The sequence below is a fragment of the Sorex fumeus genome, unplaced genomic scaffold (assembly GCF_029834395.1).
Source record: "Sorex fumeus unplaced genomic scaffold, SorFum_2.1 ptg000033l, whole genome shotgun sequence".
Lineage (NCBI taxonomy): Eukaryota > Metazoa > Chordata > Mammalia > Eulipotyphla > Soricidae > Sorex > Sorex fumeus.
In genome coordinates this window covers 10,685,040-10,702,457 of record NW_026606090.1, presented here as the reverse complement: position 1 = coordinate 10,702,457, position 17,418 = coordinate 10,685,040, and the positions used below count along the sequence as shown (strand labels likewise).

The window sequence follows — 17,418 nt, the reverse complement described above, 5'->3', positions numbered from 1 at the left end:
CCAGGATCTCACCATTTTACAGAGAAGTGATCATCGATGTCAAGAGTGGGGTTCAGCAGGGTGATACTATTTCACCAAAACTCTTCAGTGCCACCCCCACGAACCTCATGCAGCGACTGGAATGGCAAGGAATGGGCGTGAAGATAGACAGTCAGCAACTACACCACCTCTGCTTTGCTGATGACATCTTTCTAATAACACCAAACATTAGCCATGCAGCACAAATGCTGGCCGTCTTCGACCGTGAGTGTGGAAAGTTCGGAGTCCAGCTGAAGCTCATGGAAACAATGTTTATGAGAAACAATCTCATTCCTGACATTCCATTCAATCTCAACAGAAGGATCATCTCCTAATGCAACAGTTATGTGTACCTAGGTCGAGAAGTCAACATAACAAATGACCTGGCGCCAGAGTTGTGTTGGAGGAAGAGAGCTGCTTGGAATGCCTTCAAGAGCTTAGAGGAAATAGCTAAGAAGACAAAGAACCTCCTGCTCTGGGCACATCTCTTTGATTCCACTGTTCTTCCTGCATTAACATATGCCTCAGAGACTGGGCCCTACACAAACAGGATGAGAATGCTATTCAGGTGCTAATGCTTATCAAAAGAGCTATGCTTGGAGTATCAAGTTTCACACAAATGAGAGAAAGAATTCTGAGTTCCAACCTCCTTCAGTGGTCAAGAATCAGGGATGCTGTCTCATTTGCCAAGGCATCGAAAATCAGATGGGCTGGACAGGTAATGAGATTTGGAGACAACCGCTGGACTAGAGCTGTTACCAACTGGACTCCACGGGTTGTCAAAAGACTGCATGGCCGCCCACCTACAAGATGGTCAGAATTCTTTGTGAAGACCCTGAACAATCGGTTTGAGGCTCTTTATGTTCCTAGTATGAATAGACACCATTGGGCTACACTAGCAGGAGACAGGGACAAATGGAGACGTTACTAGTGCCTGCTCAAGCAAACCAATGATTAATTATAAGTCAAGTGATAAAGTGACCAAGTGAACTTTTAAATAATAGCTCATTTCTCTTACCAAACCGAAACGGGGTCCTCATTGCAAGGGGGCAGGAGAAAGATCCACGGCCGACCCTGACTACTGCCCACAGCTACAGTTCTAAACTGGCAATGCATGAAGTGATAAAAGAAACTACAAAGTGTTGGGATCGGGAGTTCCCTGGCCCTGGGAGGCGCGGAGAGACCAGATAGACACAATTCCTGCAGGAGTAAAAACGGGGTTTATTTAGACCAGCATGCTGGGGCTCCGCAGCATACCCCAAAAATGGGCAGTGGCTGAGAGCCCCGAACTTCTTCAAAGGGGATCTTATATAGGCCTTCACTGGCCGTTACAGCAAAGCCCGCGCATTTCATAGCCAATAGATTTGTAACAACATATACTTTCTTAACCAATCCATTTAAAAGTACCTCACTCCTTAGCCTATAGATTCAAAGATCAGCATTTACGTACATCGATTGTCAGCACAAGCAAGGTTATAGCTGGAATCATTAAGCCTTAGGTAATCTCCCTTGACCATCCTCGTTTTGTGTTACCCAAGTCTGCAGGGTGCTTTAGTGAGACAATACATTCCAGGAAAGGGCAATTTCCCCCAACCACCAGCATCCTGAGTTAGCCTTTACCCAAATCTGCAGGGTGCTTTACTGAGACAATACATTTCAGGGACAGTAAATACACCTGAATCTTGTAGAAAGAAGTTATGCCCTGTTCACTTTGCAAGTCCCCTCTCCCCCAGGTGCAAAGCAGCCAAGCAGTTTTACAGAAAGCAATGTTGCAAGTTAGCTAAAGTACACAAAAATTTGATGCCCTAATATGGATTCTTTCAAAAGGACTAGAGCAATAGCACAGCGGGTAGGGTGTTTGCCTTGCATGCGGCCAACCCGGGTTCGATTCCCAGCATCCCATATGGTCCGCTGAGCACCACCAGGGGAAATTCCTGAGTGCAGAGCCAGGAATAACCCCTGTGCATTGCCAGGTGTACCCCTAAAAGCCAAAAAAAAGAAGAAGAAAAGAAAAACACAAAACTGCTCCCAAAAGTAATAAGGGTTTATAAAAAAAAATTTATAAAATGAGGAGAGTAACCTTGTGACTTACTATAAAAAATCAAGCATTACAAATATTCATCAATCTTAGACACAACCCGCTTTTACTATCACTTAAGCTGCTGTGCCATACGTTTGGCCCTGATAGTATGTCACGCATGAACTAGAGAAGAGCAGATGAAAGAAGAAATATGCAGAAACACGCAGAGACGACAGTGACAGTAAGAGCTCAATCTTGAGAATATAGACTCAGAAAACATTTAGCGAGGCTAATCAGGGAAAATGTTACAAATCAGCAATGAAAGTAAAAGTTAGGTAACCCGATGGCAAACAATCTACAGGCTGAGAACTAGGAGAGTGAAGAAATGAGATGGAAACCCAAGGCCACCCTGGGGCTCACGTACTCAAGTATTAAGTCTTCCATGCAATATCAAACGAATCACTGAGGCTCTGCCAAGGGGGCAAACTCAAGGGGTGGTGGGATTGGTGTTGGAACACTGAATGCCCCTAACAAATCGTTATGAACATTTTGAAGTTTGTAAAGCACAGCATTAATATAAGGTGTAAGGGGAAATTTTATTTTTCAATATTGTATTACTAATACAGTGCTACATGCAGGATCTTCTCTATTACCAACCTCATCTACATCAGTAAACAGTACATCACTTACAAAATAAATAGTGCATCAGTGCTGCATCAAAAACGTGGGCACTGGCGGGCACCGTAGCCATGGCCGCTCACTGGGAGGGGGTCTTGTCCTGGTGTTGCTCGAGGCTCCCGCACGAAGCCAGAGCCCCCGGGACCCACTCACCTTTGGCCACCGAGTAGCACATGATGAAGTCGGCCTCAGCAGGCAGCGTGTGCTCAGATGCGGCATGCACCTGGGTCTCATTGCTGTTGGGAAGGCATGTCCCGTCCACCTCGTCCACAGGCTGGATGGGCTTGTTGTGCTTGTCACTGAGACAGGCCTATGACACAGGCAGGAGCGGGGCAAATGGAGTCCCAAGACGCAGTGTGGCTCAGAGGGCCCCAGCGCCAGGTGGGAAGTGCTTCGTCCTCAGGCTTGGTACCTCCCAAGAACCACCATATGACTGCCACAGGCCAAGAGGAAAAAGGTGTGGGCACCGTCGATCTTCAGCAAATGGCACTGATGGACAGGTGCTGGAGATTCAGAATTCTTTTGAATTATTTAGGGTGTTAAACTGGGCTGAGATCTAAACAGAGGAACCAGACAAAGGCAAGTTGCGATGTAATAAACAAAGTGTCATTATTGACTAGCTGGAGCTAGGGCCCATGTCTGCCTCACCCACACAGCAGGAGGCTCTTGGGACAAGCAGCCCCATGTCTCAAAAGTTAGGGGCTTTTAGACCATAGTGTTGTATAACAGGGACTTTCATGAACCACCCAGAGCCGCAGTCTGAGGGCCTTTCCACTATTTGTACTTAGCTGACTGCTTGTAAGTTGGAGTTGCAGAAGGGTTGTCTAAGACTTCCATAAGGTTATAGAGTGGTTATTAAGGGTTATTCCCTACATTTATCTGATTGGTAACCCTTAGTTGACATGTCGCCACGGCTATCTCACTTCTGGGAAATCTGACTCAATTCCAGGTAACTGCGCTCAATTCCAGGAAAACTAGAATCACACCTTGGCTTAAGCTTCTGGCTTCTTTATGCCCTTGCTTGTCTATCTCTCCGGGGGTTGGTCGGGGGAGTGCTCAGGGGGCTGCTCCAGCCGTTTCAGCTCAAATGAGGGCTAATGCATTCCCAGGCCTAAGGGGTGGCCTGCACGGTTGGGCCAAAGAGGAACAATCTAGAATGTTCCGTTTAGCAAGAGGGAGCCAGAAACGGAGGTGGCCGGTGAGGTCCCCAGTCTCGGCTGGTCTCACACCCTGGTTTCGGTGGACGTCAAACAAGGAGAATCTTAACCAGTTCTTTCTATGATAGGATGGGATTTTGACCACGGTTCAAATTGCACCTCTCAGGGACAGCATCCAAAGCCTCTCAGAGCGAAGATAAGTAGCTCTGGGAACTGTCAGTGCCCTCATGATAATTCGCAGTCTCACCTGAATGATGAAGATCTTGGACTTTCCAACCAAGTTCTGATACTTGTCTCCCTTGAAGAAGTCCATCAGCGTGGCAATTTACAATTTAGAGTCATTGGCATAAACGTGATTGCCTTCACTATGTGTCAGGAAAACACAGAGAAAGCAGTCGGCGTCCATGTGGCTGGTGATTGTCGCTGATATACAGAGAGAAACAAGTGCTCCTTAGCTCTGTGAAAGAGTTCAGTTGGCACTCCCCAGACTCCCCCCCAGAACCTCCAGAGTGAAACCTGAGTACAGAGCCAGGGGTAAGCCTTGAGCACTGCAGCCTAAACTAACAAATAAAAGACCCAGAATAATGACCAAAACTAAAGGGATCACGGTGGTCATACCTCAGGTCCCAAAAATGTCTCTGACAATACAGTAATTAGAGATCACACACATTCACGTGACTCATATGTGATTCATCTCTGCTGAATGAAAAATTAAACTATCCCAGCTGTGTCTGCACATCGATTAAACCAGTACACAAAGGTTTCATGCTGGGGGAATTTTATGGGGAACCCTGTTCAAGTGCACAGTGATTTTGGCAATCTAAGATTTTTTTGTCATTTGCTTCTGAAAACCTTTTGGAAAGACTCCTTTTTGTTTTGACTTAATAAATGCCTGTGAGTGCTCAACTTCCAGAGGAGAGAATCCAGAGCTTAGAGCACAGCCGTCTCCCCGGATGGATCCAAGGGAGGAGAGGTAGATCTGTAGGGAGCTTTGTGATGTCAGAATTTCAGAGCCCACGGGCACAGGCTAAAGGACAGGTGGAAAGCTCAAGGCAGGCCTGTGGCCAGCCTGAGGCCACCCTGTGGCCAGCACGTGGCCATGTGCACTGCTGAATCTGCTCTGTTCAATCAGCGACTCCACTGTGTCACGAGAATGAGAGTGTGACTCCACAGTGCCCCCCATGGGAATCATGACAAGTTTCGAGCCCCCAAGTCAGGAAACGCCTCAAGGCAGAGGGAGTCCTGCCAGGGCCTAGATTTGGGCCGTCCTGTTAGATATGTCTTGTGAGGCTGAAGTGGAGTCACGACTGGCTCCACTCTAAGAGTGAAACTCAGCAGACCTAAGTCGGTTTCCCCCATCAGAAATTCCCGACTTCTCAGGAAGCAACATCTCCCTGGGCAGATAGACCACCACGTGGGAACAGCCTATCTGAATAGGGGGTATGGGCTAGTGATGCGCAACCAACTCGAGAGGGCCTAGATAGACAGTCATGGGACCAGACAGGGACCAAGAATTGGAAAAATAATGCTGGGCCCTGAAGTCACAGAATAGGACGGGGACTAGAATTGGAAACGTATTGCCACTTCCTAGAAAAAGGCTGTTATATAACCAAACCCTATATAAGTTGCTTGGAATCAGAGTCAGGGTCCTTGTCAAACTCCACTGCATTGGATGAGACTCATGCCCTAGCTCGAGCTAGCAATAAAGGAGCCTTGCATTTGCAGCCTTGTGTCTGCCCTGGTCAATGTGCGAGCAAAACTACCTTCCCGGGGCACAACATATGGAGGCTCGACCTCTGGGATTTTGGCTTTGATCTCCAGATTGCGAAGTGGCCCTCAATCTTCTTGCTGATAAGCACTGTGGGGACTTTCAGAGTCTCCAAGGGCTGAATCACTACAGAAGGAGCCGCTGAGTGAAGGTCATCTTGGGGAGAGGCAGCTGAGTTAGATTGTCCTAGAAGGATTCGCTGAGTGAAGTTCGTCTTGGTGTGAGGCGGCTGAGGTAGGTTGGTTGATGAGACTGACCATCGAGTGCCCTACAGGAGGGGTCGGAGGAAGGGCCTGAGTACAGAGGACTGGCGTAGGACCTAGGCCGGTTGGGTTGTGTGGAAGACGTCCTCACTGCCCCCCCTCCCCGGAACGCCAGAATGGTGGATGCCATTCGGTAGGCTTGGTCACAGAGGGTCCAGCTGAGCCATGAGCAGGTATGGTCCACTGAGGACTAGCGAGATATCTGTTTTCGTCGTGGCGTATTTGAATAACTGCGTATGTCTTGAGTCTGTGTCTCCATTCTGTTTTCAGACCATTAATCACTCACTTCATCTGAAGGAACATGGGCTAGGCACAGGCAACACCCCTGTCTCTTTTTACCTATCATTTCTCAAAATTTAAAAGCAGACCTTGTAATCTGTCCTTGGAGATTAGGCAGAGTAAACTTAAAACATTTCTGTTCTGCACAATTGGCTTGTTCTGCAGCCTTCATCATTGGCTGACCAGCTCAAGGGACTTTTAGTCTGGAGACCATTCTAAAAAGCTAAAGATATAAGTTTCTTCCCAGGACCAGGAGGACATCCGGGACAGATCCCTTACATCCTGATCTGGCAAAAACTGGTTGATAGACCCCTGCCTGGTTAAAAACAAGTGTGTTGCAAAACAGTGAGGAGATAAAAATTAAGTTACCTCTCATGCTCATGAACATTGACCGTTCAAATGCTGTCTTTGTCTTATGCTGCTATTTAAAGTTTGGTGAATACCAATGGCCTCTTTTTGTGCCTGAAAGCATGTTTGAATTGTGAAATTCTTAAAGTATCTGGTGTAAAAGTCTTATGATTTGCGATAATTAAGAACTTCTAAAACTAAGTCAAAGAAGGACTGTAAGTTCTTTCTTGAAGAGTCAGATCGATTGATCAACTGTAAATATGTGCACATGTGCATGTGCTATTTGTAATCAGTCAATTGTCTGTGTAAATCAGAAATAGAAATCCTTAAACTTGGGCAAGAAGCATTACCACAAGAGCTCAGAGTAATATACAACCCAGCAATATAAAAGGTTTTCGGTGATTTTTTTTTGGAAAGAGGAATTGAAATACTCCATCAAATTTCTTATTGGAAAAACATTTAATGGCTACTAGCAGTTGAAATTGTTTTTGAGCTTTGGAATCTATACTGTCTAGAAAAGAGCTTCAGAACTAGAGTCTGAAATGAAAGTGAAATCAGAGGTCAAAGAATGGAAGGCTTCATCTTACAAGCCTTTGGGAATCTTAATGAAAAATTAGGCTATTTTTAAAAACAACAGAGGTACAGAAGCCATTAAAACACAGCTATCTCATGTTTTTTTTAATAAACATTGAAAGCTCAAGTGTTTTCTTATGCTGCTATATATATAAACATATATAAACATTTATATGTTTGTATCTGCACTAGACTGTTAGAATGGGAGTTGAAATTATTGTGGTACCTAAAAACAGGTATAAAGAGTAATGGTTTGGTTGAAAACATGAGTTTCTAGAGTTATATCATTGGTTGCAAAACTTACCCTACCAGTGTTTCATTTGATCACTGAAAGTTTTGGTAAGTAAAAATTCTAGAGCTACTTAGTGAAGAGATATAATGGGATAATCTCAGATGTCAGCCCAATAGTCTGAAGTCACAGCATTGTGTCTTTGTAAAAGTTTTAAAGATACAACTTTTTTTGCTGAAGTTTCAGACCAGCTTCAGATCCAAGCAGCGGAAAACAGCTCCCTTTGGCCTTGGTGGCCTTGCAGCTGAACAGAGGCAGCTGCCCGCCCCCTCAACCCCCTTTCCCTTCTCAGCTAAGGCAAATAAAGGCTGAGAATGGAGATGATCAGTATTATGCTGATTACAGTCTTTAGTTAGGAAGTTAATATTTAAGTGTTAAAGGTTTTGAATGCATTTTCAATAGCGTATAGCCAGAAAACAAAATATGTATTTGTCGTATAGAAGAATTTAAAGTTTAAAGTATTCTGGCTCTTCCTCTTCGTCTCCCAAGCTGTGCTGATCTCTCCGCCCCCCAGGTCAGTTTATCCGCCGGTACTCGAACTCGGGACTTGGACCTCTCCCTGCAATCCCCCCAGGCGTCCTCTCGGACGCTGCGAGTACAGCAGCTTTAACCAGAAGCTGTGCTGGTCTTCTACCCTACCCAGTCTTTACTCACTCCACACACACCAGGTATACCCGCGGGGTCTTAATCTTTTCAGAAGTGGGCGTGGCCCAATTTTCAGCAGGCAGCTGCAGGTAGTTTAGCCATACCAACAAACCAAGTCCCCATACCTACACACCACCATGAAGAAACAACGCAAATCCCCAACACATGGGGAGGACGAAAATAATCCAGAAGTCTCTGTAGATACTGCTTACCTAAGGGACCTCTCTGACAAAGAATTCAGATATGAAGTCATGAAGATGTTCAATAAACTCAATGAAACAGACAGATATCCAGTAATATGACAAAAAAAGACAAATTACAGGAAGAAATGAGAGCAGAAATGTCATGACTAAAAGATTCCATAGATGAAATAAAAAAAAAACTCGGTCTCTGCCCTCACCAGTAGAATGACTGCAGCTGAAGAGAGAATCAGTGAGCTGGATGATCAGCTGCACCAAAGCCAACAAGGACAAACAGTGGCAAGGGATCTCAAAACAGCTCTACAGAGAATCAGAGTCCTAGGAGATGATTCCAAGAGGAACAACATTAGAATCATTAGACTACCAGAAGCTCAGGGAAACAATCCCAGTGAAAAAAACACGTTGAAACAAATCATTGCTGAAAAATTCCCAGAGCTCCACAATGCAGCCATTTGTGTTCAAGGAGCCCGAAGGGTGCCAGCTAAAAGAGACCCTAACAAAAACACTCCAAGACATATCATAGTTAGAAAGACCGATGCTGCCAATAGAGATACAATACTGCAAGCAGCAAGGTCAAAGAAGGAAACCACATAGAAAGGAGCTCCCCTTAGATTCAGAGCAGACCTATCAGAGGAAACCCTCCAAGCCCGAAGGTAATGGCGGGATATAGTGAAAAAACTCACTGAAATGAATGTTTCACCAAAATACTCTATCTAACTCTCATCATAAGACACTAAATACCCATCTTCCGGAATTGCCGGAATTGCCGTATCATATTTGATAGGGTTTAAATATGGCAACACCTATGAGGGTGATTAGAGGTCGCCCAAAAGCCTCTATCCCTCTCGGAAAGACTGGCAAGCTACCGAGAATATTCCGCCCGCACGGCAGAGCCTGGCAAGCTATCCATTTTGTATTTGATATGCCAAAACCAGTAATTACAATGGGTCTCATTCACCTGACCCTGAAGGCTTCAACAACGTGGCAGCACTAAGAAGGATGAGAAAGGAGAGGCCGATAAAATCTCAAGGCCAAACTAGGTTGCCACAATGAAGGAAGACAAAAATGATCGTCTGTCCTTTCAATGCACATACGCTAGCATCAGATGCATCCATAAAGGACGATGGTACAAGTGCGAAAGATCAAGTACGACATCATTGGTCTGACTGAGACAAGAAGGCACCAATCTCACCATGCCATTTGCGACACTGGAGAAGTATTGTTCCTCAGAACAAGGGATAAAAGAGGTGTCGGAGGCGTCAGTGTCCTTGTCAACACAAACTTGACCGTGAGCATTGATTCATTTGAACGCCTAACAACCCGAATCAGACATTTACATTTGAATAGATGTGGCTCACTGCCGGCAGTTTCTATCTTCATTGTCTACGCACCAAAATCTCATTATGATGAAAGAGAAATTGAGAAGTTCTACATGGAGCTGGAGAAGTTCTATAAAGAAGACCGCACCTTCTACAAGATCATTGTGGGTGATTTTAATGCCAAGATAGAAACGAGAAGATCAGTTGAAAAACTTCACATTGGGACCCATGACCTAGAATGGAACGAACAGGGTGAGAGACTGTCTGAGTTCATCATGTCGCCCAAGACCATCCATGGTAACTCACAGTTCCAAAAGGCTGAATCTAAACGTTGGACATGGGAGTCTTCCGGTGGACAATTCCACAAGGATATAGACCACACCACATTCAATCGACGGTTTTGCATGACCGATGTCGCTGATGTCCCAAAATTCCAAACGGGATCAGACCACCATCTCCTTCATGCAAAATTCTACTTCACAGAACGGGGAGAAAGGGCTGCAAAGTTTAAAAAGAGAACTCCCAGAACGACCACCAACTGGGAGCTCTTTGGCACTATTGCGGCAACATGGTAAGATGCCATTGTTGACAACATTGACGAGGAATACAATCGACTGGTTCAGCACCTCCATGATTGTGCGAGGAACGCCAAGAGAGAGATAGCCACAAAAAAACGCCTTTCTTCAAAAACTCTTGAGCTTATTCGCCAAAACGGTTTGGTGCATTCCTCAGGCAACTGCAAGATAACGTCTGAGCTCGCAAAACAGTTCAGAGATGCGATCAAAGAAGACGTCAAAAAGAGAAGAGCAGAGATGTTGGTAGATGTGGCAGAAGCCACGAAAAATATTCGTAAGGCCCACCTGTCATTCGCCAACTACAGGACTAAAATGACTGCCCTCCGACATCCTGATGGATCTATCACATCCTCCAGAACGGCAATGGAGAAGATTATCCATGACTTCTACTCAAATCTCTTTGATAGCCATGTCCACTTGCCAACATACCAAATTCCACAGGATGGATATGTCGTTCCCAATGTTCTTCCTTCTGAAATCCGACACACCACTTCGTCAGTGAAGAAACAAACAGAACCCGGCCGAGACAAGGTCAGACCTGAACACCTGAAGAACCTGCCATCAGTACTCATCAATACACTGGCTCGGCTCTTCACACGCTACCTGTCTGAATGCAAGGTTCCATTCCAATGGAAAACCAGCAACACCATACTACTGTTCAAGAAGGGAGACATCCATGACATTGGCAACTATAGCCCGATCTGCCTATTGTCTGTCATCTACAAGTTGTTCACTCGAGTCATCCTAAATAGGATTAGCAGAACACCAGATGAAGGACAACCATGCGAGCAAGCCGGGTTCCACAAAGGATTCAGCACCATCGACCATATCCTCACGGTAACCAAGCTCATTGAGGTTTCTCGGGAGTTCAAGATGCTGCTCTGTTTAACGTTCATTGATTTAAAGAAGGCCTTTGATTCTGTTGAGATGGAAGTGGTCATTGAAGCCCTAGCCAATCAGGGCATTCAAGCTCAATACATCAAGATCCTCCGTGAGCTGTATTGTGGATTCACTACCAGGATCTCACCATTCTACAAAGAAGTGATCGTTGATGTCAAGAGAGGGGTGCGGCAGGGTGATACCATTTCACCGAAACTCTTCAGTGCCACCCTCGAGAACATTATGCAACGACTGGTATGGGAAGGAAAGGGATTGAAGATAGATGGTCAGCAACTACACCACCTCCGCTTTGCTGATGATATTGTTTTAATAACACCAAACATCAGCCAAGCGGCACAAATGCTGGCTGACTTCGAACGCGAATGTGGAAATGTGGGACTACAGCTGAATCTTACAAAGACAATGTTTATGAGAAACAGCCTTGTTCCTGATGCCCCATTCGCTCTCAATGAAACGACCATCTCCGAATGCAACAGCTATGTGTACCTAGGTCGAGACGTCAACATGACAAATGACCTGGCACCCGAGCTGCGCAGGAGCAAGAGACCGGCTTGGAACGCCTTCAAGAACGTTGAAGAAATAGCTAACAGGACGAAGAACCTCTGGCTCTGGGCACATATCTTTGATTCCACTGTTCTTCCTGCATTAACATATGCCTCAGAGACCTGGGTCCTACGCTAACAGAATGAGAACGCTATTCAGGTCCCCCAAAGAGGAATTGAAAGAGCTATGCTTGGAATATCACGCTTCACTTATATGAGAGAAAGAATCCGGAGTTCCGACATCGATTGACGATCAAGAATCAGGGATGCTGTCTCGTTTGCCAAGGTGTCAAAAATCAGATGGGCTGGTCACGTAATGAGATTTAAAGAGGACCGCTGGACTAGAGATGTTACCGACTGGATTCCATGGGGTGTCAAAAAACCACGTGGCCACCCACCTACCAGATGGCCAGACTTCTTCATCAAGATCGTGAACGATCGGTTTGAGGCTCTTCATGTTCCTAGAGCGAACATATGCCTTCGGGCCACACTAGCACGTGAGAGGGACAAATTGAGACGTAACTGGAGCCCACTCGAGCAAATCAACGATTAACGGGAAGTTAGGTGATTAAGTTATGTGAGCTAAACTCTCACTCAAACTTGAAGGAACGGTACACTATTTTCTAGATAAACAGTAGCTCAGGAACTTCATAGATTCAAAATCAAACCTAAAAGAAGGGCTAAAGGAGCTACTCTAAGACAAGAGAAACTGTAAAAGCACAACGATCCTTAAAGAAAGATGACACAAAACCCCATAACAATAATCTCTCTTAATGTCAACGGTCTAAATGCACAAATTAAGAGAAACAAAGTGGCAAAATGGATTCAGAGACAGAATCCAACATTCTGTTGCCTACAAGAAACTCATCTCAACAGTCAGAGCATACACAGACTCAAAATTAAAAGATGGAAAACAATCCTGCAAGCAAACAGCTCCCTCAAAAAAGCTAGAGTGGCCATACTAGTATCCGACAACATTAATTTCACATTGACAAAGATTAGAAGGGACAGTGAAGGCTATTTTCTCTTCATCAAGGGATACGTACAACAGGAAGAAATCACACTCGTAAATGTATATGCACCTAGTGAGTGAACAGCTAAATACTTAAAACAACTGCTAACAGATTTGAAGGAGGACATTGCTAACAACATAATAGTAGCTGGAGATTTCAACATCGCCTTATCACCTCTGGATAGATCAACAAGAACAAAACTCGGCAAGGAAACATTGGCTTTGAAAGAAGAAATAGAAGAAACAGGACTTATAGACCTATACAGGACTTTACACCCCAAAAAGAAAGAATACACATTCTTCTCCAGTGCACACAGAACATTTTCCAAAATAGACCATGTGCTAGGCCACAAAATATACCAAAATAAAATCAGGAAGATAGAAATAGTATCAACAATCTTTTCAGACCATGGTAAAGGTAAAGGTAAAGGCCCTCCCATTTTTCGTTGATTTGCTCAAGCGGGCCCAGTAACGTCTCCATTGGAGACTTTGTTGTTACTGTGTCTGGCATATCAAATACATCACGGGGAGCTTGCCAGGCTCTGCCGTGCGGGCAAGATACTCTCGGTAGCTTGCCGGGCTCTCTGAGAGGGGCGGAGGAATTGAATTCGGGTCGACCATGTTGGCTTCAGACTATGATGCACTGAGAATAGAAGTGAATCACACACAGACACGGAGAACCAAATCAAACACCTGGAAGAAAACAACTCAATGCTGAACAACGAGTGGGTCAGGGAGGAAGTCAAGGACAAAATCAAAAGTTACTTGGAAACAAATGAGAATGAAGATACAAGCTACCAGAACTTATGGGATGCAGCTAAAGCCATATTAAGGGGTAAATTTAGAGTTCTGCAAGCATATCTCAGGACAGAAGAAAGGATGCACATAAACAACTTGATTAAACATCTCAAGATCTTAGAAAAGGATCAACAGAAGGAGCCCAAATCAGGCAGAAGAAAAGAGATCATAAAACTTAGAGCAGAAATCAACAACATGGAAACTAAAAAAAGATCTGAAAGATCAATGAAACCAAGAGCTAGTTCTTTGAGAAAATAAATAACATAGATAAACCACTAGCAACACTAACAAAGAAAGAGAGAGAACCGTAATAACCCGAATCAGAAATAAGAAGGGGGATATCCCAACAGAAACCAAAGAAATTCGAAAGATCATCAAAGACTACTTTGAAAGTCTGTATGCCATGAATCAAGAGAACCTAGGAGAAATGGATAAATTTCTGGATTCCTATAGTCTCCCAAGGCTGAATCAAGAAGATCGGGAGTACCTGAATACACCTATTAACATCAAGGAAATTGAAACTGTAATCAAAAGTCTTCCCAAAAACAAAAGCCCAGGTCCAGATGGATTCACTAGCGAATTTTTACAAACATTTAAAGAGGACCTATTACCAGTCCTTCTCAAGATTTTCCAGGAAATCAAAAAACCAGAAACACTCCCAAACAATTTCTATGAAGCTGAAGCCCATATCTCCATAAAACCAAAAGTAAACAAAGACACTACAAGAAAAGAAAAATACAGGCCTGGTGAACATGGATGCGAAGATTCTCAACAAAATACTAACAAATAGAATTCAACAACTCATCAAAAAGATCATACACCATGACCAAGTGGGATTCATCCCAGGGATGCATGGACGGTTTAACATTCGGAAATAAATCAACATAATCCATCATATCAACAAAAAAATAAAAATCATATGATCATATCAATAGATGCAGAGAAAGCATTTGACAAGATCCAGCACCCGTTTATGATGAAAACCCTCGCCAAAATGGGGATAGAGGGAACTTTCCTCAATATAGTTAAAGCTATCTACCACAAGCCTACAGCAAGCATTATCCTCAATGGGGAAAGACTGAAAGCCTCCCCGCTAAGATCAGGGACGAAACAAGGATGTCCACTCTCTCCACTGCTGTTCAATATAGTACTGGAAGTACTTGCCATAGCGATTAGGCAAAAAATAGATATTAAGGGCATCCAGGTAGGAAAGGAAGAAATCAAACTCTCACTATTCACAGATGATATGATACTATACTTAGAGAACCCTAAAACCTCTACCAAGAAACTCCTACAAACAATATACTTGTATAGCAAAGTTGCAGGCTATAAAATCAATACCCAAAAGTCCATAGCTTTCCTATATGCAAATAGTGATAGAGAAGAAAGTGACTTGAATAAAACAATCTCGTTCACAATTGTGCCCCAGAAAATCAAGTACCTAGGAATCAACTTAACTAAGGAAGTAAAGGACCTGTACAAAGAAAACTACAAAGCGCTACTTCAGGAAATAAAAGAGGACATGAGGAAATGGAAAGATATCTCCTTTTCATGGATGGGGAGAATTAACATTTTCAAAATGGCAATACTTCCCAAAGTACTGTACAAGTTCAACGCGATCCCTATTAGGATACCCATGACATCCTTCAAAGAATTGTAGCAAACACTCCTGAAATTTATATGGAACAATAAGCCCCCACGAATAGCTAAAGCAATCCTTAGGAAAAAAGAAAATGGGAGGAATCAATCTCCCTAACGTCAAACTCTACTACAAAGCAGTAACAGTTAAAAGAGCATGGTACTGGAACAAAGGCAGAGCTGCAGACCAATGGAACAGGGTTGAGTATACTGACATCTCCCCTCAAGCACATGATCATCTAATCTTGAAAAGTGGGGAAGAAAAGTGAAGAGGAGCAAGGAAAGCCTCTTTAACAAATTGTGCTGGCAAAACTGGACGGCTATATGCCAAAAAGTGGGCTCAGATCTCTGCCTAATGCCAGGTACAAACGTAAGATCAAAATGGATTAAAGACCTCAACATCAGACCGGAGCCCATAAGGTACATTGAAGACAAAGTTGGCAAAACCCTCCATGACATTGAAGCTAGTGGTATCTTCAAAGATGTCACACCACTGGCCAAGCAAGTGATAACAGAGATAAACAAATGGGTTTATCTTAAACCAAGATACTTCTGCACCTCCAAAGAAACAGTGATCAAAATATAAAGACAGTCTACAGAATGGGAAAGGATATTCGGCGAATACACATCCGACAAGGGGTTGATATCAAGGATTTGCAAAGTACTGGTTGAACTCCACAAGAAGAAAACATCCAACTCCATGAATAACTGGGACGACGAAATGAAAACAAAGTTTCTTAAAGAAGAAATCCGAATGGCTAAAAGGCACATGAGAAAATGCTCTACATCTTTAATCATCAGGGAGATGCAGATCAAAACCACAATGAGATACCATCTCACACCTCAGAGACTGGCCCACATCCAAAAGAACAAAAGCAACCAATGCTGGCGCGGATGTGGCGAGAAAGGGACACTCCTTCACTGTTGGTGGGAATGTCGACTGCTTCAGCCCTTCTGGAAAACAGTATGGATGATGCTCAAAAAATTAGAAATTGAGCTCCCATTTGACCCACTAATACCACTACTGAGAATATATCCCAGAGAGACAAAAATGTATAGTCGAAGTGACATCTGCACTTGTTTGTTCATTGCAGCACTCTCACAATAGCCAGAATCTGGAAAAAAACTGAGTGCCTGAGAACAAATGACTGGTTAAAGAAACTTTGGTACATCTACACAATGGAGTACTATGTAGCTGTTAGAAAAGATGAAGTCATGAAATTTACATACAAGTGGTACTACATGGAAAGTATCATGTTATGCAAAATGAGTCAGAAAGAGAGGGATAGACATAGAAAGATTGTATTCATCTGGGGAACATAAAGTAACAAAATAGGAGACTAACAACAAAGAGTGGCCAAGATTAGAACCAGGAGTTTTTCTCCATGACTTGGAGGCCAGCCACACATTCTAGGGAAAAAGGGAGCTCAGATAGAGAAAGGAGCACCAAATAAAGAGTGTTGGGAGGATCCTCCCAGGATGAGAGAAGCATGCTGAAAGTAGAATAAAGATCAAACATGATTGCCATTCAATGCCTCTTTTGCAAACCACAACACCCAAAAGGAGAGAAAGAACAAAAGGGAATACCCAGCCACAAATGCAGGGTGGGATGTGGGGATTGAGGTTGGGAGTGATACTGGGATTGGTGGTGGTGGAAAATGGGCACTGGTGGAGGGATGGGTGTTTGACCATTGTGTAATTGAAACCCAAGCACAAAAATTTGTAAATCTACAACTGTACCTCATGGTGTTTCACTAATAAAAACTAAAAAAAAAAAGTATTCAGGTAGAAGAGTTATGTCTCAAGAATTACGAAAAAAAATAGGAGATAAAACTGAAACCTAGAGGGAATATTTGACCATCTTTCTAATATAAATACAGACAACCTAAAACTTTGTTCCCTTTTGAAATCTTATATGGGTCTTCCCCACCTATATTTCCTATAGGCCCCCCAGCCAGTTCCATGGGTGAAATCGGGAGAGCTCCTGGTGGCTGTAATGGCTCTCCATGTGGTCCACCAGGATATATGGCCAGATATTAGGGAACTATACAGGGACCAGAATGATCAGAGTGGCAGGAGGGTCCCACTCAGGATTTGGAACCGGAGGACTAGGTGGGGATCCGGGAGCATAACAGTAGAACCCTGAAACCTCACTGAAAATGGCCTTATGTGGTTATTTTAGACACCCCCACCACCAATTTTTTAAGCCGTTGGACTGAATACTACAGTTAATGTTTCCTCCGGAAAGAACTCGGCCAAATATAACGGGGGAGAAAGGAAGGTGGGCCTCATTCTGCAGGCCATATCAGGAAAGGGAACTCGTTAGAGGAAAGTTCCCATGGCCAGGTAACAGCTGTGTGCCAGTACTAGTCTCCTCGTTGCATACTAAATAAGCT

The 17,418-nt window shown here is 43.9% G+C and overlaps 1 pseudogene; it reads right to left on the bottom strand.

Annotated features, from left to right (window-relative positions):
* Positions 1 to 4,186, bottom strand: part of LOC130025983 (caspase-6-like) — a 33,842-nt pseudogene extending 29,656 nt beyond the window's left edge.
* Between the last annotated feature and the right edge of the window lie 13,232 nt (positions 4,187 to 17,418).